Here is a 22,934-nt window from a genome sequence, read left to right as displayed (position 1 = left end):
AGCATTCAATATGAGATGTATGGAACAAAAGAAAAATTTTGATAAATTTGGACCATCTGTCAGTATAGTATTGATTTGTCTAGGCATTTTAAAATAACCTAGTAAATATTTTGATTTGTGGTGACAAAAAGATATTAGCTTTCAATAGATGTTTAACATAGTATTTCTATGGAACAAGATATTGAGTTACTCTGAAATACAAATATCATGGCCATCATTGATTATAAGGTTTCACAAGTTCTGATAACTTCTAAATAATTTTATAGTTTTTCATACTGTTATTTGCCAAAAGCCAAATATATTTCCACATAACTTGTGCCCAAAGATCTTTCGGGATTTCTGCAAGTATGATGTTGACCGATTCTTAAAAGGATTCTCAGTCAATGTGACATAATGATTAGAGTCTGAATTCAATGAGAAAGATTTTCTACAATAAGATGCTCTTCCTGTCACCAACCTTCACATGTTTCCAAGCAAGAAAATATTTATCCATTGCCAGACGTTTTTAATGGAAGACTGGGAAAAACAGGACTTAAATGGTGGTGATGTTTCTTTACAACCATCACATGATGTCAAGACAAGAGGTACATACAAATACATATATTCCTAAATATGACAGGTTTCTTTCAGTTTCCATTTACCAAATCCACTCACAAGGCTTTGGCAGGATACTTGCCCAAAGTGCCACACAGTGGGATTGAACCTGAGGCCACACAGCTTATCTATGCTTACCTACAAGAAAAAAAAACGTTTTGATTTGCTAGGAACCTCTAACAGTATAGTACCTGACTCTCTGACTTTCAACAATCAGGCATTTTAAAATAATCTAGTGAGCATTGTAATTTATCATGACAAAAAGAATAGATGTTTTAACACAGTATTCTTATAGAACAAGATACTGATTTTCTTTGAAGTACAAATATCATAGGCATCATTGATTAAAAAGTTGACATATTTATTATCTTCCAAATAATTTTATAGTTTCTCCTATAGTTAATTTAATTACAATCATAAGGCCCTCTGTTCCAAGGAGCTGTTTGGTCTCTTACCACCTACACTTATGCTTTCCCAGTCTACTTGTTTCTTTCCCTATCATCACCCAAGTTGTGTCCACCATGATCACTACCATCAAGACCCTACACAAACCACTCTTTCCTTCTCAGAATGATTTCAAATTTTGGTACAAGACCAGCAAGTTTGGGGGGAGGGGTAAGTCAATTACATCAACCCCAGTACTCAACAGGTACTTATTTTATCGACCTTGAAAGGATGAAAGGTAAAGTCAATCTGGTGAAATTTGAACTCAGAACATAAAGATGGATGAAATGCTACTAAGCATTTCAGCCAGCGTGCTAACGACACTGCCAGTTCACTGCCTTAGAGAATGATAGCCATCTGCAACTCTCCACCTGTTTGTATCTTTTCTGCAAGTATCATCTGGCAACAGTTTAAGCAGAATATTAACATATACTCTGTAAAGTGGTCAGCGTTAGAAAGGCCATCCAGCTGTAGAAACCATGTCAAAAGAGACAACGGAGATTGATGCAGTTCCCTAGCCTGTCGGATCATGCCAAACCATCCAACCCATGCTAGCTTGGAATACAGACTCTAGATGATGATGATGACGATTAATATTTGCATCAATGGCCTAGTATGTCCTGAAAAGGCCAAGGGCACTTCTGTCTTCCACCAGACACAGCAAGTGAAAGACCAAAAAAAAAAAAAAAAAAAAAAATCTTTATGTGAATCCAATTACAAAATTGCCTATCAACAAATCTCAATCCATCACATAAGCCCAAGCATACAGAGAAAAAAAGAATTCACTTGCGAAATTCAATAAATGACTGATATAATCTCTTTATTTTTGCTGTATCATTCTATTTGGGATATTGAATATGTCAGGTAAATAGTGATACCGATTTTCTTCTTTTTTCACATAGATATAATGCCATTATATAAATTGAGTTGGCATTTTGTACAAGTTATCATAAATCTGCTCGATCAATGCTACACAAGAAAGGCAACAGCTGTGGAAGGATAGTAATATACAATCCATCACACCTGTGAGTATGTGTGTGTGAGAGAGAGAGTGGAGCGGGGAAGAAAGCTCATGCACATGCAATTAGCTATTTATAGAAACTCTGCAGTACCTACTATATATTCTTTCAGCCACACCCCATCCCCACTCCAAACATCTCTCATTTCAGTGTTATAATATTAGTTATGAAACTAAGACAATGAGCTGGTAGAATTGTTACTGCGCAAGACAAAATATTTACCAGCATTTCTTCTTGCTCTTTACGTTGAGTTGAAATGTTACCAAGGTCAATTTTGCTTTTCAGGGTCAATAAAAATAAGTACCGGATGAATACTGGGGTTGATGTAAAGGATTACCCTTCCCCTCAAAATTGCTGGCCTTGTGCCAAATTTAGAGTTATATTACTTATGAAACTAAGCTAAAGCTTGTAGATATGTGGGTCGCTTTCCTATTATAGAAGTTTGAGGAAGCAAAAGTAAAAATCTTAAGAAGTATAGTAATAAATGGGAACTAGAACAAAAATAATGAAATATAGTCAATTTCTATATATCAGACAGCTACAAGGATACATTTTACTTTTTAAAATGTTACATGCATTTGAATAACCATCTATAATAGGAAATAACACACATATTTCATCTGTATTGTGTCTAACCCTTTAGCATTTTAAACCAGCCATATAAGGTTCAGATATTCAATCTGTTTAATGTTCCAACAAGTGAAGGCACATGGCTTAGTGGTTAGGGTATTCAGCTTATGATCGCAAGGTCATGAGTTCAATTCTTGGCAACGCATTACTCCAGTCCACTCAGCTGGCAAAAATGAGCAGTACTTGTTATTCAAAGGGCCAGCCTCGTCACATTCTGTGTCATGTTGCATCTCCCTGAGAACTACATTTAAGGTACATGTGTTTGTGAAGTGCTCAGTCACTTGTATGCTAATTTCACAAGCAGGTTGTTCTGTTGATCGGATCAACTGGAACTCTCACTGTTGTAACCGACAAAGTGCCAGCCAGTCATGTTCAAACCAGCCTGATCCACCCTCTCACACCTATTCTACAATGTCATTCTAAAAATAAGCAATCACATCATCAAAGTCTCAAAGCTACAATATAATGCATGATTAGTTGGAAACCAAGTGGTTAAATAAACGTTACATTTGATAAAGTAATCTGAATGCTAAAGGGTTAATATAGATCATAATCCTCATCATTTAACATCCACACTCCAAGCTGGTATGGAATGGATGGCTTGACAGGATCCAATGTGTCCAAGGACTGCATTGTGCTCCAGTGCCTGCTTTAGTATGGTTTCTATGGCTGGATGCCCTTCATAATATCAATCACTTTACAGCATGGACTGAGTGTCTTTTTTTTGTGTGTGTGCCACTAGTACTATAGAGATTGCCATGCAGCTTGCAAAACTATGAACCTTGAGGGAGAGAGAGGTCAGTTTTATGCTGGGGATCGAGGGATTAAAGTATAGGGGTGGGGAGCAGAACAGGTCCTTGTACTAAAGTTGTGAAGAGATAGACAGTGGAGATGAGGTGAATGTTTCAATGTCTGCCTTTCTATGTTTGCATAGGTCAGACAGAATTCACTGAGGATTTTCACCAGCTGGATACTCTTTGCCAACTCTCACCCACTTCCAAATAAGGCAGTGTTTCTCAACATTTTTTTCCTTACATAACCCTTAAAATAAATTACATGTCTCAAGGAACCCCTGCACAAAAAAAAAAAAATATATATACCATATCTTTCATAAATTTTGCATCATAGTTCACATGATAAATATCATATACATTGTGGACCAGTCAGGCGGTACTGGCAATAACCATGCTCAAATGGTGCTTTTTACATGCCACCGGCATGGGACCATACATATCATCATCATCGTCTAACGTCCGCTTTCCATGCTAGCATGGGTTGGACGATTTGACTGAGGACTGGTGAAACCGGATGGCAACACCAGTCTAATTTGGCAGAGTTTCTACAGCTGGATGCCCTTCCTAACGCCAACCACTCAGAGAGTGTAGTGGGTGCTTTTACGTGTCACCCGCACGAAAACGGCCACGCTCGAAATGGTGTCTTTTATGTGCCACCCGCACAAGCCAGTCCAGGGGCACTGGCAACGATCTCGCTCGAAAATCCTACGGGAGCCAGTCAGGCGGTACTGGCAACGGCCACGCTCAAAATGGTGCATCTCATGTGCCACCCGCACAAGAACCAGTCCAGGGGCACTGGCAACGATCTTACTTGGCTTGCCGGGTCTTCTCACGCACAGCACATTTCCAAAGGTCTCGGTCAGTAGTCATCGCCTCGGTGAGGCCCAATGTACGAAGGTCTTGCCTCACCACCTCAGCCCAGGTCTTCCTGGGCCTACCTCTTCCACGGGTTCCCTCAACTGTTAGGGTGTGGCACTTTTTCACGCAGCTATCCTCATCCATTCTCACCACATGTCCATACCAGCGCAATCGTCTCTCTTGCACGCCACAACTGATGCTTCTAATGTTCAGCTTTTCTCTCAAGATACTTACACTCTGACGGGTATTCACATTGACATTACACATCCAACGGAGCATACTGGCTTCATTCCTTGCGAGCTTACGTATGTCCTCAGCAGTTACAGCCCATGTTTCACTGCCATGTAGCATGGCTGTTCGTACGCATGCGTCATACAGTCTGCCTTTTACTCTGAGTGAGAGTCCCTTTGTCGCCAGCAGGGGTAAGAGCTCTCTAAACTTTGCCCAGGTTATTCTTATTCTAGCAGCTACACTTTCAGCGCACCCACCCCCACTACTAACTTGGTCGCCCAGATAGCGGAAGCTATCGACTACCTCTAGTTTTTCACCCTGGAATGAGATAGAAGTTGTTTCCTGTTTGTTTACAGTCTTTATTGCACCTGAACATCTGCCACAAACAAAAACTAACTTGCTAGTTAACCTGCCTTTGATGTTGCTGCACCTCTTATGTGTCCATAGCTTGCACCGGGTACATCTTATAGAGTTACTACCTACTCCTTTTCTACATACTGAGCAGGGCCATCTACCTGAAGGGGTTTGTGTTTTATCTACCTTCCTACTTATTAGGATTTTGGTTTTAGGTAGGTTGACTCTAAGGCCCTTCAGTTCTAGACCTTGCTTCCACACCTGAAACTTCTCCTCTAGTTCTGATAGTGACTCCGCAATTAGGGCAAGGTCATCAGCATAGAGGAGCTCCCAGGGGCAACCTGTCTTGAACTCCTCTGTGATTGCCTGGAGGACTATGATAAATAAGAGGGGGCTGAGGACGGAACCTTGGTGGACCGCTACCTCTACCCGGAATTCATTGCTGTACTCATTTCCAACCCTCACCTTACTGGCAGCATCTCTGTACATGGCTCGCACAGCACTCACTAACCATTCTTCTATCCCAAGTTTCCTCATTGACCACCAGATAAGGGATCGGGGGACCCTGTCAAAGGCTTTCTCCATGTCAACGAAAGCCAGGTACAGAGGTTTATCCTTAGCTAGGTATTTCTCCTGCAACTGTCTCACTAGAAATAAGGCATCAGTAGTGCTTTTACCTGGCACAAACCCAAACTGCATCTCATCTAAATTGATTCGCTCCCTAATTAGTTGGGCTATGACCCTCTCTGTAACTTTCATAACCTGATCTAACAGCTTGATGCCTCTGTAATTATTTGTATCTAAAGCGTCACCTTTACCTTTGTAGCAGTTGACTATGATGCTGCTACACCAGTCATTGGGTATGACTCCTTCGTGTATCACCTGGTTCGTAATACGGGTGACTAGGCTATAGCCAACACTGCCAGATATTTTGAGCATCTCTGCAGTGACTCCTGATGGGCCGGGGGCTTTCCCGGTCTTCATACTCTTAATTGCTTTATCTACCCTGGTACTATCAACTCGGATAGCTGGTCCCTCTATTGGGTCGACATACGGCAGGCTCTCTTTCTCCCATTCATTCTCTTTATTAAGCAATCTATCGTAGTGGCATCTCCAGACCTCTTTCTTTGCATCCTCATTTAATGCAAGCGTACCATCATCCATGCGAACACATTTCTCTCCTACAACATCACTATCCTCTCTCCTACACTGTCTTGCAACACGAAATATATATATAGATATATCCGATTATCAGTAAAGATAGTCACCCAAACATAACTACAAAATTTTCAATATTGAACGAAAATTTTGGAATCATTTTTAATATTAAATTTTAATAATATAAATTCACAACCTCTCAATGTATAACTAGTTTAATAAGTGTTAACACACAAAACTCTCAGCCTTTGAGGTACTCTGTTGCTTCTGCTAAATATATATATATATACTCATGTTTTGAGTTCTTTTTTTCTTCCTGTTTACATTATCAAACCTATTATTATATTTATTAACTTACTTGTCACAACATTGGTTGGTCAAATGCCACACTTTAAACAAGCTTAACTGTGAAATAAAATTGAAGAAGTGACTGAATTTTTTAACATGATGAAACAATGTTATGATGATGTATAAATTTATGCATAAAATACAAGAACATTTATTAAATGGAAGATATCCAAGGATCGTACTAGTAATAACTGCACAGAATTTAGTTTAAATCAGTGGTTTTCAACCGGGGTCCATATACTTTTGAGAATCTATGTAAGATTTTAAGTACAATAAATTGGGGTTTACTTCTACAGGGTGGCCCAAAAATCACAGAGGAGTCTAAAAGATTAATAAATTCGTTTTCATTACATTTTTTTATTTGTAATTCACAAAATGTTACTTTTCACTTCTAATGTACATATATTTCTTGTATGTATATATATATATATATATATATATATATATATATGTGTGTATGTATTAAAAATGGGGAAGATTGGTTTATGGGATTACCTTAGGTTTCCTGTCCATAAAGGGTTTAGCTTTATGGCATATTGTCAGATTCCAAAAACCTATTTTTAAGAGGTCATGGACCAACAGGTTTTTGGGATCTGACGATACGCCATAAAGCTAAGCCCTTTATGGATGGAAACCTAAGGTAATCTCATAAACTGCCCTTCTCCATTTTTAATATATACTGCTCTACATCTTAGAGTGTGCTTCTGCTTTCAGATTTGTTTTTTACAAATGATATATATATATATACGTTTTAGGAGTAACCTTAACCCAAAACACCAGGTGTGCGTATTTGTTATCTTCACATGTATATATACATATACATATATAATGGCCGTCCACTCGTGACCGAGGAAGACCATTGCCGACCTTCAGGAACATTCTGCGCTCTAGTACTAACTTACATTTTGCATTTAGGGCTCCATTGGTGGCTAATGAGCCCTGCTCTTGATAAGCATACACAACTGCAAACATTGCAGATTAAGCTTTCTCCATTCACTATACGAGCTGTGCACTTTCGCGCAGCTTGCTTAAGTTCTTCATGCTGGATACTTGCTCTCTCAAAAGTGTTGATCCCCTCCTTAACCTGCTTCCTCCATCTGTATGTGGGGCTAAGTTGTAAATTTAAAACAACATAAATGAATTAACACCTTTGTAACTTTTGGGCCACCCTCTACAATATAGAAAATGTTTTAACTATCTTTATACAATTCCTAATAATATTTAATTATAAAAATAAAATAGGATCTTTTAAACATCGAACGGTTATGAGGGTGCATCCGAGTAAAATAGAAATCAAAGGGGTCTACCCATAAGGTAAAAAAATGGTTCAAAAACATTGGTTTAAATCATGCATGGCAACCTGCGGCCCTCAACGAGTTTCTAGGTTACTTATTTCATACTCAGACTAATAAAATTAAGAAGAACTGCAAAAAATTCAGTGTAAAGTGAGCAAGTAATATTTCATGCATGTTTTATCAGTGGCCGTCTTCCACTTGGAAATGGTACGATGCGGCCCCCAGCTGACGAAAAGTTGCCAATCCCTGGTTTAAATGAACATTCCAATAAACTGGAGTATTCAAGTTTCGTCAAGAAGGAAAAAGTCTTCTTTAATTTTGTTTCCGCTCTTACAAGAGAGTAAAGAATTTTAATAGTTGTAAGAGAAAAGTACTTGTAGTGTACGCCTTATGGGATACTTCTCTCTCTCTCTGTTATATAGACATGAATACGGACATAGCTTGCCTCTCACCGTCACAGTTTGTCAGTCTTCTCGACTTCAGACCTTTTGAGGTCTAACCGCTGAGCACAGAACACAGCCAGTTCTAGCGACGATACGACAACAGCCCCATGGAGACTCAACACTCAACCAACAGCTTACGGCAAACTCCATCTTTGTTGCCTCTAGCTTCTTAACGTCTACATCAACTTCTCTACGTACACACAACTTCTATTCTCCACGCTGTTTGTGAAATGCTTCACCAAGGCTAACAGCAAATACAACCAGTGAGAACTCCTGTACCAAGTAACCGGCAGCAGCATTGAAGCCACAACTTCTTACACAACATGTGCCTTTCCCCGGCTCTGCTACGCGGCCTCAACTTTTTGTTACAGCACCTCAACCACTGTGTACCTTGAATACGAACTGGTATTTACCATCCTTGTGTCTGGACTTTCTTCTAACGTCCTTATAGACTCTTTACTATGCTCTGTACTTATCGCACATACATACATCTATGTTTGTACATATACACTTTGTTTATATGACGGCCTGTCTATTATTATGTTTATATGTCGCACTCACATACACAGACACACAAGTTGACATATCAATAAAATCTTCTCTTAAACCTTCTACTGGTTGTGACTCTCTTTTCCTTTTGGCACTTATACTCATTTATTCGCTTTTCATATTTTTTATTTGTATCGACCGTGCGATGTACAAAAGGAGCCACTCCTCGTCACCTCTCCTGATTGCACGTCCTTACATACTTAAAAGTTGTCACATGCGTGGGTCACCAATACTAAGCTACCAAAAGTAACTCTACGCCAGAGGGTGAGGGAGAATAACAAATGTAAGAACCTGTGGCTGGTACATCTGTGCTGAGAAATACAAGGTGTGCATGCTATCTTAAGAAATAACATTAATGAAAACCTGGCTAATTTATGCCATTGATTAACCAGATAATTATACTCTTTGAGTACTTTTTATGGCGTGTTGAAAGCAAATATTTTTGAAATATTTGTATTTTTTTTTTATGGGGTTTTAGGGTACTTCGTGACCTGGTGGTATTTATGATATCTTATTTAAATGCGGGCAGCAATGTAAGGGTTCTTAATCCCTTCTATATATGAATGTTGGACCTACTAAAAATAGGAGCCAAATCTCCGTCAAAATGTAAGTTCCCGGTAGCCCTTAAATAGAAGTTTAGAATGCCTTTCATCATATCTACCGATCAAAATTAATAAAGGAACAAGACAATAACAATCACGAATGATACGTAATCGATGTGTGCCAGTACTGATCGGCAATTCTTTACGTTCTAAGTTCAGTCCTGCTGAGGTCAATATAGCTTTCCCATCTTTTACCGGTGAGATAGGATCGATAAAATAAAATGTTAGTCAAGTGCTGATGTCGATGTAATCGACTATACTTCTGTCCCCGCTATGTATTTTTATACTGATGTTATAAAATCAACATTGAAGGAAAATGGGAAAGGCAAACCCTGTAGTTATGCCGGAAAATGTTTTCAGGTTTCCAGACACCTGTTGATTTTGGCAATGTATCCAGTGGGAGTTACTTCTCTTTGTGGAAAATGGATTCAAGACCAGAGAAAATACTAAGATGAATCATTCATGCAGTTCTTTAAATGTAGTTAGTATTAAATTGGACATTTCACTTGTAATCGTTGCATTTCAACTGCAAGAATAATAAATCTGTAACGAAATATATATTTCTGTAACCAACAAGATTATGAATACAGTACATTTAGATCCCTTGTCCATTCGGATGTTTTCAGTTACCAAAGTTTTAGAATATATATTTTTTTTCTTCTTCCTTTTCAAAATTTCAGTATAGATCTTTTGACAATACTTTCGAAAACTGAAAAGTAGGGGGGGGAGGGTTCAACAGCTTAAATAGTTCGTATAACTAAGGAGCCACTGCTGCTCTACAACGTTAAACATACCGTATTGATGGCAAACAAAACACTTTATTGTCAAAAAATAAAGAGAAACACCCTGGGTCCTATATATGCGAAGTTGGGACTACATTACATACTTTGATACGCAAAAGTTCCCCCCACCCCTAGATATGTGTTAATGAAATTAAGTTGCGTCTCGTATGCTTATGTGTATGTTATGCCATCAAATACGATATAAACAAATATTTCGGCACTATCATGCTATTAGCTGTCAGAAGTGAAAGTGCTCACTGCCTGCTAGTGAAGTATCTGTCTGTCTGCCTGTCTGCCTGTTGCTGGCCTGTCGATTCTTTGGCTACTGACAGCTAATACCATGACTGGCCGGAGCGAGCTATATGTCTGTCTGTCTCTCTCTCTATCTATCTATCTATTACTCGAAAGTTCGCGCGTCCGCGCTAGCTAGTCGTGAGTAGAAAACACAAATTTAATATAAAAACATATTTCCTGAAATTGCAAATTATTTAAAATATAAAAATATAATTTTCAACAGAGAATTTATCAAAATAGATAACAAATGAAGTTTGAAGTTTAAAAATAATAGGATCGACCACTCACGACTAGCTAGCGCGGACGCACGAACTTTCGAGTAATAGATAGATAGATAGAGAGACAGACAGACATATAGCTCGCTCCGGCCAGTCATGGTATTAGCTGTCAGTAGCCAAAGAATCGACATAGCATGATAGTGCCAATATTTCTATTATACTGATATATATATATGATGTTTATTCTCAAATATGTACTGAGTTCTGTAAATACAAATATTGAGCCAACGAGAGAGCCTCTACACGGTTGTCCGATCATCTAGAAATAGCGACCAAATCCCCTCTTCCATCACTTAACTCACATTCTACTGTCTTAAATAAAGGCTAGATTGATTTATGTTGTACCTGATGTAGAAAAAGATGGGATGGTCAAGGTTTGAAGGAATGTTTTTAATCATACATTCGCTCACTTAGAGCCAAAGAACAAATATTATTCTGAGTAAATGTAATGAGAGTGAAAGAATTTATATATAGTCAGTAAAACAAAAATGCAGAACACTAATTTTTCTTTTCCAGGCAGGAGTTTAAATTAATATCACCACCTTGTATGTTCTGAATTCAAATTCCGTCAGGGTTGGAGTGTCTTACGTACCATACAAAAATAAAAGTAGTTGACATGTAGCAAAAGTACAGATTGGTGCCACATATAATCGGGGTCAACTCAACCGACTTCACTCATCCAAATTTGCATGGCCTTCTCTTAGTGTAAAATTAAAATGACCTCGGCCTTCGTAGTTTAACAAGTTAAAAATTGTGGAAGAGTTTTGAAACAGCTGCTCTTCGAATTCCCATACCTCATAGGTAAAGAAAAAGTAGTTTTATTTCTTTTTTTTTTCTTTCTTTCTTATTACGATATTCCTGTTGTTTAATACTACCCTCCATTTCCGTAACCTTTTCTTTTCCTATGATGTCTGGGACCTTGAGGGACAACTATTCTAAAACTAACGAAAGAAAATATCCACAAGAATGCAGAAACAACTTGGATCCAAGAAATTCCTCGTTTGTACGGGTTGTGTAGTAAGCCAACCTTGGTTTTGCAAATCTATGAAGAAATTCCAACATGACTATGCCATCTTATTTTCAGGTAAAATGCCACATTAGATCGCATTATTAAATATCTTTTTGTTCAAGATGGTATTATGTGATTTCAGACTGATGTGGTCGCTATTTATAGGTCAACTGACGACATAAAAATTTCCTCAGTGGCCCGTATATGGTTATTTGTTTTCGCAAACTTCAGCACAGTAAACGTTAAACAAATTCTCGTAACTTTTATATATATATATATATATATATATATATATATATATATATATATATATATAGTGGCTATGCAATAATATTTTAAGTGTATAGGTTGGATAAAGGCAATTCACCAAATTATCGCAGTATTAAAATAGGAGAAAATAGAATATTTCGCGATTTTTTGTCTTTCTCAAGAATGTCAGTGAGTTAAGAGAACTGAAATGGCTATATTTCATAATAGGAACAGCTGAAATGAATAAATTTCTTGAACTGAAACAATACCCGCTTCAGATTTAAAGAGGGGAAGGTGAATCCAATCTGTGATGTTTATGCTTTTTTGAAAGACGTGACCGGCCAACGAGGAGCCTTTACCGTGGTCGTAACCAAATATCCATTAGATCACTCTCTGCCGTCCCAAATAAAGAAAGACGCACTGGAACAATGATATCAAAAAGACATGATGGTCATGGCTGGAATACCTTTGATCGCATGTCTGCTCAATCAGGGTTGGCCTGAGAGCTAAACATCAGCATTAAAACAGCCAGAAATAAATAAACAAAATAACAAGGCCAAAGGCTTGACAGATCTACATATAGGGAAGAAAAATCGCGATCGTGTAATGTTCAGATTAATCAATTACAACGAAACAAAATAAATTTTACAAGTCTTGAGACTGATATTATACATTCGTGTCTTTATGCCTTTCCGCCAAAGAACATTATTAGCAACGTCACTGAAATAAGATATTCACAAATGAATATGAAAATCAAAATACATGAACTTACATTGGAAAATATCGTGGAAGAGGTTCTCTATGGACCCCTGTTTCTTACAAAAGAACAGACATTATTATTATTATAGTAAATATATATATATATATATATATATATATATAAAATCCAGTCGTTGGTTTGGTTGCGTTTAAACGAGACAAGACCAACTCGAAGCAGTTTAAGCCAGGAATGTTGTTTGTCTTTTCTTACGTAGAACAAAGGTCAGTGAGTCCGTGTCATTCATTAGCCGATTTAGTTTCAATTGATAACAAGAGAAAACGTAATTTTTTTGTTTGTTTTAGATAAATAATTAGTTAATTAGATATTAAAAAAAAAAGCGGATTCCTGATAAAGATTTCGCGGGAAAGAATAAGCACGGTGGAGGGCAACCAACCAACAAGTTTTCTTCGCTAACTTTGGTTGTAATGTGTCGATAGAAAAAAATTTATAGCTTTGCATTCATATTTATGATATTGAGGCAGGTTAGGATGACAGAAAATAAAAATAGATAATCATTCAATTCATACAAAACCAAAGAATAAAACTCATATCTATGAGTTGTTTACTTAATTATAGCAAACAAATCCGTGTCGATAAAAGAAGTGAAGAGTTTTTTTTAAGTTTCATTTTAGTCCAATTTAAGAACATTTAGTTTACATAAAATTAATAGATATATTTTAGTGTGTCTTTGTTACAAATGCCAGTAGTTATTTTATCTGTCTATCTATCACACGAATGTATATATAAGTTCTTCGAGTAGGCGAGAGATTCTGATAGATTTCTGAGAGCTAAAAAATAAAAGGGATTTTTAGGAAATAAAACATAAAAGGAAAATTTACTAACGTTAAACAACAAAAACTGTGTCGTGGCACATTTTTAGTAATCGAAATCATTTGAGAATATTTGTTATATTTTCGGAATGCATCATTAAATTCGCCAGATGCTGAACATTTCAACGTGTTGTAATCACAGCTGATGACTACACCATATGGGAGGATTAAAGTACGAAAGTTTACGCTGGCAATAACAATAAATAAAAACAGAATGTTTCCTATCGGGTCAGTTTTGATTGAGTAGATCTTTGACTAGTCAAAACCGTCGAGTCCTTATCTAATGTGTTTATTCTGAATTTAAGAAAGTAGTGTATGGTTTGAGAGGGATTTGGTTGTTATTTCTAGCAAGTTGAACGACAATTTAGAAGCTACTTCGTTAACCCGAAAAAATAGTTGCTTAACGAATTAGTTCTTTAAAAATTGTTTACGGTATCAAAATTGGATAAGACAACAATTGTAATAATAATTTTAAAAATCAGTGGATATAAGTTGTAATTAATTATCTCCACTTATTTGTACATACATATATCAATGAAAATGGGAGAAAAAGAAAGAGAGATAGAGAGAGAGAGATAGAGAGAGAAAATATAACATACTATTCCACTATTTGCGAGGTCAAGTTGACCAAAAATACTGATTTCTAACAGCGACACTAAGTCCTAACTTTTGGAGTCAATTATATCGACTCAATTCCCGATACTTATTTTATCGAGCCTGGGATGTTGAAAGTAAAGTTGACTTTAGCAGGATTTGAGCTCAGATGGTAAAAAGCTTATTGTCCAACGCTCTAACGGGTTTGCCAATCCATCCCTCTAATACTAATCTGCAATAATCAAGAAAGCATAATAATAACTATGCACAAAGACAGCAAAATATTTTATGTTCCTTGCCAATTACTTATTGGCTAAGTCTATGGGTTTGTAGAAGGAATGTCTAAGAGGTGGGTCTAGTCAATAAAGTCAGACTCATAATTTATAACGCGATTGCTTTTAGTGAGATGAAAGGTAAAACCAACAATAGGATTTTAATTGCGAGCCAACACGGGAGCTTTTACGTGGTTGTTCGGCATGCTAAAAGCAGCAGCCAAGCCCTCCCTTGAATCACTATACTGTTTTAAAGAAAGAAGGACACATTAAATGATGTAGTCCTTAATATATTTTATTCGTTTTACGTCCATACGCTGTGTTTGAGAAGGTAAAAAAATAGACAGTCCTGCTTGATCAGAGCTGACTAGGATTAAACAACAACCGAGCTCAGAAACTTCATAGCAGGATGTCCCATTGAAGTGAAAGATAATGAAATTTGCACTGTGTCACTAAGATGTCCAGTTGCCTAATACACAACTCTTTTTCTCTACATAACCAACCTATGTAGTGACTTAATATGGTTACCTTTGGCCACATTATCTTCAAAATTCAGATTACGCAATTCTACAACGTTCATTTATATTCTGAGCACACGCATGTATAATTTTCATGGCCATATCTTAATAACTTGACCTTTTCTTATTAACACTGGCATGATAACACGAGCCCACACATGGTACACTTCTACGTATGAACAATTCATTTAAAACATATACACAACTTAAATGCTAGCGATTCCTCTACACTAGAAAGGCTTGGGGTTCCTGTTAAAAATATAGACATATTTTACAGCACTGAATAGCTGCTAATTATACGAACTGCAGTTATGCCCTAACACACTTGGAATATTGTAGACACCATATATATTTATACACATAGTTACTATGAGCCAACAAAGAAGCGTTGATGCAGTCGCTCGACAGAAATCTCCCTTAAATTACACTCTACGACTTAAAAAAGAAAGTACCCATAGGAGAACGTAGTCTTAAGTACACAAATACGATGTCATGGCTGGAATACACTTGACCATAAACCTACAACCCTAGGACTGAATAAGATCTAACAAACAACAACGTCTCTTACCACATGAAATAAGGTCATTATTGTTATTTGGAGATGGTCATATTTTTGGCAATTAACTCACTATATACTTCTTCACTTCAGCTTTATTATTATTCTTGTTTTAGCGTCCTTTGTCTGAAATCTTTCGTCACACGTCCTGTGACCTCTTCAACAACTGTCCCTCCCACATGTCTCCTACTCTGTTTAGTACATTGTTTTTCTGTGGTGCGTATACTTATATGCCCCCCCCCCCCCAAAAAAAAAATTTCGGATTTTGTGCCTAGAGTAGGAAAGATTATTTAGGGTGGCAAGCTGGCAGAAACGTTAGCATGCCCGGCAAAATGCTTAGTGATATTTCGTCTGTCTTTATGTTTTGAGTTCAAATTCTGCTGAGTTCGACTTTGCCTTTCATCCTTTCTGGGTCAATAAATTAAGTACCAGTTGCATACTGGGATCAATCTAATCGACTGGCTCCCTCCCCAAAAATTTCAGGCCTTGTGCCAAGAGTAGAAAAGAATACTCTCTGAGTGGTTGGCGTTAGGAAGGGCATCCAGCTGTAGAAACTCTGCCAAATCAGATTGGAGCCTGGTGTAGCCATCTGGTTTCACCAGTCCTCAGTCAAATCGTCCAACCCATGCTAGCATGGAAAGCGGACATTAAACGACGATGACGATGATGATGTGAAAGACAAGAAAGAAGATAAATCAATGGTTTGGACAATGTTCCTTCTTTAAATCTGAAGTACAGGAAGAGAAGACCTTGCTTCCACACCTGAAGCTTCTCTAGTTCTGGTAGTGACTCAGCTATTAGAGCATGGTCATCAGCACAGAGAAGCTCCCAGAAGTATCCTGTCTTGAATTCCTCTGTTATTGCCTGGAGGACTATGATGAATAAGAGGGGGCTGAGGACTGATCCTTAGTGGACCCCTACACCTACCTGGAATTCTTCCCTATACTTGTTGACAACCCTCATTTTTACTGACAGCATCCCTGTACATGGCTTGTACAACTCTCACTAACCACTCAACTATCCCTAGTTTCCACATTGACCACCAGATAAGGGATCGAGGGACCCTGTCTAAGGCTTTCTCCATGTCAATGAAAGCCAAGTACAGAGGTTTATCTTTGGTCAGGAATTTCTCCTGTAGCTGTCTTACCAGAAATATAGCATCAGTGGTGCTTCTCCCTGGCAAAAACCCAAACTGCATCTCATCTAAACTGACTCTCTCCCTAATTAGTTGGGCTATGACCCTTTCCGTGACTTTCATCACCTGATCCAACAATTTGATACCTCTGTAATTATTCCTATCTAATGCGTCACCTTTACCTTTGTAGCAGTTGACTATGGTGCTGCTACACCATTCATTGGATATGACTCCTTCATGTATCACCTGGTTGACTAGACTATAGCCTACACCGCTAGATATTTTAAAGCATTTCTGCAGTGATTCCTGATGGGCCAGGGCCTTTCCTTGTCTTCATACCCTTAATTGTTTTATCTACCAAGGTACTGTCAACTTGGATAGCTGGTCCCTCTGTTGGGTCGACATTTGGCAGACTCTCTTTCTCCCATTTATTCTCTTCATTTAGCAATCTTCCATAGTGGCATCTCCAAGTCTCTCTCTGCAGCCTCATTAAATGCAAGTGAACCATCATCCATGTAGACATATTTCTCTCCTATGACATCATGATTCTCTCTCACACACGGCAAACTGATGAATGACAAAAACAAAAACAAAAGTTTACAGTGAATATTATTTGTTTGATATGCTGATCACTTAAAGTGAAGGGAAGTTGTGAAAGGCATAGAACAATGTACTGAAGGCTGATCTCAAAATGCTGAGCCTTATGAAGGAGATGACAGAGGACAGATTTGTGATGCATTGCTGTACTCATGAAGATCCACCCACCATGTAGGAACTGAGATCCTAAAACCCAGGTATCACATAAAAGCATTGGTGTGGGTGCTGGTGCCACATAAAAAGCACCCAGTACACTGTGTTAAGTGGTTGGTGTTATAAAGGGTAATAGAAGCATAGAAACCATGCCAAAATAGATTATGGAACCTGGTGCAGCCCCTAATCTTGTTAGTTCCTGTCAAGCCTTCAAACCCATGGAAAATATGCAGTATGTGTTGATGATGATGATTATGCATGGTGAAAATTTTAGATGAAAAATTAAAAGTAAAAATACACACACATACACATACCCATATGCAACAGATTTCCACACAGTTACTGTCAAATGAAATTCACTCACAAGGCATTGATTAGCCCGGGGTTATAGTAGAAGACATTTGCGCAAGGTGCCGCACAGTGGGACTGAATCCCAAACCGCATAGTTGCAAAATGAGTTTCTTTACTATACAACCATGCCAGCACCATAAAAAGCATGAAGCCTGACCTCATATAACATTTACATATAAATTTATATTGTCCTCCATCTGTGTTAGCAAACAATTTTGCGAGCAGTGATAAAATTTATATCTGATTGCTTAGTACTTTATATATGTGTGCATGTATGTGTGTGTGTGTGTGTGTGTTAGTGTTTGAGAGGGAAGAGAGCATTCAGCTTTTATTTTAAACAAGCTACTCATAAGTCAATTTCATTAGAGAGCCTATCAAATTACCACACACACACTTGGTATAACAATCTGCACTTATTTCTCCAGTTTTTAGAGAGGTTAAAGATTCCAGAGAAATGGGTCAAGTTGTAGTAGTAGTAGTAGTAGTAGTAGTAGTAGTAGCAGCAGTAGTAGTAGTAGTAGTCCATGGTCTGAAATGATTGAGTAGACATATTGATAAAAAATATTCCAACTATGACCATTCTGCTTTCTTTATTCCTAAGGCTGTGGCCATGCTGGAAACCATTTATTTTTTTTCACCAAACACTGACCATCTGTAGGTGCAGGCACGGCTGTGTGGTTAAGAGGTTTGCTTTACAACCGCATAGATTTGGGTTCAGTCCCACTGTGTGACACGTGCAAGTGTTTTCTGTTATAATCCTGGACTGACCAATACCCTGTGAGTGAATTTGGAAGACAGAAACTGTATGTCTTTGCATCTGTGTTTGTCCCTCATACCACTGCTTCGCAACCAGTGTTGGTTTGTTTACGCTTCTGCAAATTAATAGCTTGGCAAAAGAGACTGACAGAACAAGTACAAAACTTTAAAAAATAAGTATTGGAGTTGATTTGTTCTACTAAAACCCTTCAAAGAAGTTCTCCAGCATTGCTACAATTCAATGATTGAAACAAATAGAAAAAAGAAAAAAAAAACCCGAAAATGATCAAATTGATCCAGGGTTACAACATCCAATATGTCCTTTCAGTCCTGATAATTTTTCTCAACTGATGAACAGAGCCTTTGATAAACTTGAATAAAAATATTTCAGGTTCAAGGTTAACAGGCGGCACTCAAACTTTCATGCAGTTTATCTCACACACATTCACAATAAAATGTTCTTTTATTCATTTTTTATCTTTTACTTGTTTCAGTCATTAAACAGAGGTCATGCTGGAGCACTACCTTGAAGAATTTTTAGTTAGGCGTAGGAGTGGCTGTGTGGTAAGTAGCTTGCTTACCAACCACATTTTTCCGGGTTCAATAGCACTGCGTGGCACCTTGGGCAAGTGTCTTCTACAATAGCCTCGGGTCGACCAAAGCCTTGTGAGTGGATTTGGTAGACGGAAACTGAAAGAAGCCCGTCGTATATATGTATATATATGTGTGAATATGTTTGTGTCTGTGTTTGTCCCCCACAACATCGCTTGACAACCGATGCTGGTGTGTTTACGTCCCTGTAACTTAGCGGTTCGGCAAAAGACATGGATAGAATAAGTACTAGGCTTACAGAGAATAAGTCCTGGGGTCGATTTGCTTGACTAAAGGCGGTGCTCCAGCATGGCCGCAGTCAAATGACTGAAACAAGTAAAAAGAGTAAATGAAGTGACACCAGTACTTGATTTTTTTTGTTTCTATCAGCCAATTTTACCAAACTGCTAAGTTATGGGGACGTAAACACACCACACCAGTTGTTAAGCGGTGGTGGGGAACAAACACAGGCACAAAGGCACACACACACATATATATATATATATATATACACACACAACAGGCTTTTTTCAGTTTTCATCTACCAAACCCACTTACAAGGCTTTGGTCAGCCTGAGACTATAGTAGAAGAAAGTTGCCTAAAGTACCACCCCGTGGGACTGAACCTGGAGCCATGTGGTTGGACAGCAAACTTCTTCCCAAACTGCCAATGAATCATTATTGTTTTAACATCTTTTGCACCTGTATGGGTCAAGAGTTTGTTGGGGCAAATTTTCTATGACTGGATGCTTTTACCACTTACCAAGCTTCACTTGTTTCCAAGCTAAGTAATATTTTTCTCATGACCAGATGTGTTTTCATGGAAGATTGGAAACAAATGACACCAGTTGTATGATGACACTCATCTACAACTATTACACAATATGAAGACAAGGAGGTACAAACACACACACACATGCACACATACATATGAAGTTGACGATACTGAGACTGATGGGTCAAAAGAACATTGGTGGAACTGAAAACTTAAATCTGCCACCAAGTTAAAACAACTGGCCAGATATTGTTGCGCTGGACCACAAGGAAAAGATATGTTTTGTTGTGGAAATCAGCTGCCCTCTAGACACCAATGTGGTTAAAAAATATACAAGTGAAAGAGAACATCTAACAACCATATAAGTAAAAGCGTCCTAAGTCAAAGGGAGCATAAATGTCAAATTTGGTGAAATTCGGTTGAAAATTGTAAGAGTAGAAGTGGTTCACACAGACAGACAGACAACTTGCCTTTTAATATATAAGAAATATAGTTTAATGTAAAACCATTAAACTATATAATGTAAAAGCAGTTAAAAAAAGAAAACAATATTATTACAACTGCCCACCTTTCATAGAAATAGCAGTGAAGTAAAGTGCAAATGAGTGTAACGTCATTATTTTTGGGAGGCATTTATCTGTAGCTTTAGGGAGTGAGAAAAATGTATAGTGGCCAAAGCAATAGTATTTTGTAAATGAAAATGAGCTGCAACATTTTGATGTGTTCAGCACCAATAAAACAAATTAACTTTTATGAAAGGTTGATCACAAGGGTGATGGAAAAATGCTAGGCATAAATCTACTGAAATAAATGTATATTTTCTTTTACTTTTCTGTATTTGTTTCAACCATTGAACTGTAGCCATGTTGGGGCACCTCCTCGAAGGGTTTAGCTGAACCAATTGACCCCCACTACTTCAATATCCTGATAATTAAATAACTTCTTTTAACCAGTAATGCAATCTTTTTAATAAAACTGTGCTGGTGGCATGTAAAAAGTACCATTCAAGCGTGATCGTTACCAGCGTTGCCTTACTGGCACTTGTGTCGGCATGTGAAAAAAATATTTGAGCGAGGTCCTTGCCAGTGCTGCTGGACTGGCTCCTGTGCAGGTGGCACGTAAAAACACCATTTGAGCATAGCCGTTGCCAGTACCGCCTGACTGGCCTTCATGCCGGCGGCACATAAAAGCACCCACTACATTCTCGAAATGGTTGGTGTTAGGAAGGGCATCCAGCTGTAGAAACTCTGCCAGATCAGATTGGAGCCTGGTGCAGTCTCCTGGTTTGCCAGTCCTCAGTCAAATCGTCCAACCCATGCTGGCATAGAAAGCGGACGTTAAATGATGATGATGAAAACCAATACAAATTGAATAAAACATTCCATATCATTACCTTCTGTTTTTCCCACAAAAACTGCAAAGTTATGGGGATATAAACAAACCAACACTGGTTGTCAGAGTGATGGTGGGTTAAAATATTCATAGCCTGACCATGACACCCTCATAGAATGTGACCAAATGAGGTTTATTTTTCAGCATAATGACCCCTGCAGTCCACACACATCTTCCGTTGGTGTTGTAGTGCTTGGATCCCATCAGTGAAGACGTCTTCATCATCTCGTGGTAAAAAAAAAGTCATCAACAGTGGATGTGATGTCATCATCACTGTGATACTGCTTCTTAGCTAAGTGTCTTTTATGTTATGGAACAGATAATAGTTATATGGGAAAATAATCAGGAGAATATGGAGTGTTATCAACCAGTCACAGTCATTTGAAACCAAGGACTTATATGCTGGAGCATTGTCCTAAGGAAACAAGACCTCTTTCATCAATTTTCCTGGGTATTAGATCTTGATAACCTTTCATAACTGCCTCAACAAGTTGGCATAGAATTCTCCATTGACGGTGTGGTCCTTTTGAAGACAGTCAATAAACACAATGCTTTTTGCATCCCAAAAAACTGAAGCCATCACCTTCTCTACAGATGAAACAACGTTGGCCCTCTTTGGAGCAGGTGAGGAGGGTGTTTCCACTGCATGGATTGTCTTTTTGTCTCTGGTTCAAAGTGATGAAGCCAACACTCATTCTGGCTTAGGAAACATTCAAGGAAACTGGCTGGATCTGCCTGAAACAATGTCAGATTTTTTTCCCATGATGTGATCAGCCTGGTGCTCTTTTGATCAGGTGTCAGATGTATTACCACTTTGTCATGCCAAGTTCATTGTGCTGAATAATCTCAACTCTCTCAGAGGATATGCTAATAGAATTGGTTACTTGATTTATAGTCAATCACCTGTCATCCATCACCAATTGGTGAAAACAATCAATGTTTTCCTTGTGATGGCAGTTGCATCCAAACCCAGGGTCATCTTCAAGACTCTTCTTTCCCCACCTAAATTCAGATACCCACTTATGCACTGTTGATAAAGCAGGAGCATCATTCCCTAATGTAACAACCATGCCAGCACATACACATATATACACAACATGCTTCTTTCAGTTTCTGTCAACCAAATCCACTCACAAGGCTTTGGTCAGCCTGAGGCTATAGTAGAAGACACTTGCCCAAAGCACCATGCAGTGAGACTGAAATGGAACCACGTGGTTGGAAAGCAAGCTTCTTACCACACACACACACACACACATATATGACAAACTTCTACACTGTTTACATCAAACCAAATCCACTCACAAATCATTGGTCGGCTTGGGGCTATAGGAAAAGACACTTGGCTAAAATTCCACACAGTGAGACTGAGCCCAAAACCACTTGGTTGCAAAGCTAGCTTCTTAACCACACAGCACTGCTTGAACCTATGCAGTATGTTGTACTGTTAAAGATGTGATGTGAATGGACAACAAGTGTGAAATAAAAAAGAGCTGTAATCAGAAAGTGTAAAGTAGGTTGCAACAGAGAAAGACCTAGAAAGACATAGGAAGAAATTATGAATTCATATCTCAATATGTTAAACCCTGTAAATAAGATGATGCAGAAACAGGAGGTTTGATATGCCAGATGACAGACCTATCAAACCTATCCCAATAGAAACTAAATACAGATGCAATGACAATGATATTGTTGATTCAGTAAATTCAAAATAAGATGTAAGATA

The 22,934-nt window shown here is 38.1% G+C and overlaps 1 protein-coding gene across 6 annotated transcripts in view; it reads right to left on the bottom strand.

Moving 5' to 3' along the window:
• LOC106883223 (uncharacterized) overlaps positions 1-13,757 on the bottom strand; it is a 52,013-nt gene extending 38,256 nt beyond the window's left edge. Inside the window, exon 1 of one of the 6 annotated variants that reach the window (XM_014934169.3) lies at positions 13,535-13,757. The gene's annotated coding sequence lies outside the window, so the exon portion shown is untranslated. Of the gene's footprint in view, positions 1-12,703; positions 13,479-13,534 lie in introns of those variants that run through there. The other 5 variants (XM_089362647.1, XM_089362636.1, XM_014934161.3 and 2 more) reach the window with 5 other exon arrangements.
• Between the last annotated feature and the right edge of the window lie 9,177 nt (positions 13,758-22,934).

This window comes from Octopus bimaculoides, chromosome 1 (genome assembly GCF_046866305.1).
Source record: "Octopus bimaculoides isolate indiv1 chromosome 1, ASM4686630v1, whole genome shotgun sequence".
Taxonomy (NCBI): domain Eukaryota; kingdom Metazoa; phylum Mollusca; class Cephalopoda; order Octopoda; family Octopodidae; genus Octopus; species Octopus bimaculoides.
The sequence above is the reverse complement of the archived record's forward strand: the minus strand, read 5'-3'. Positions and strand labels throughout refer to the sequence as shown.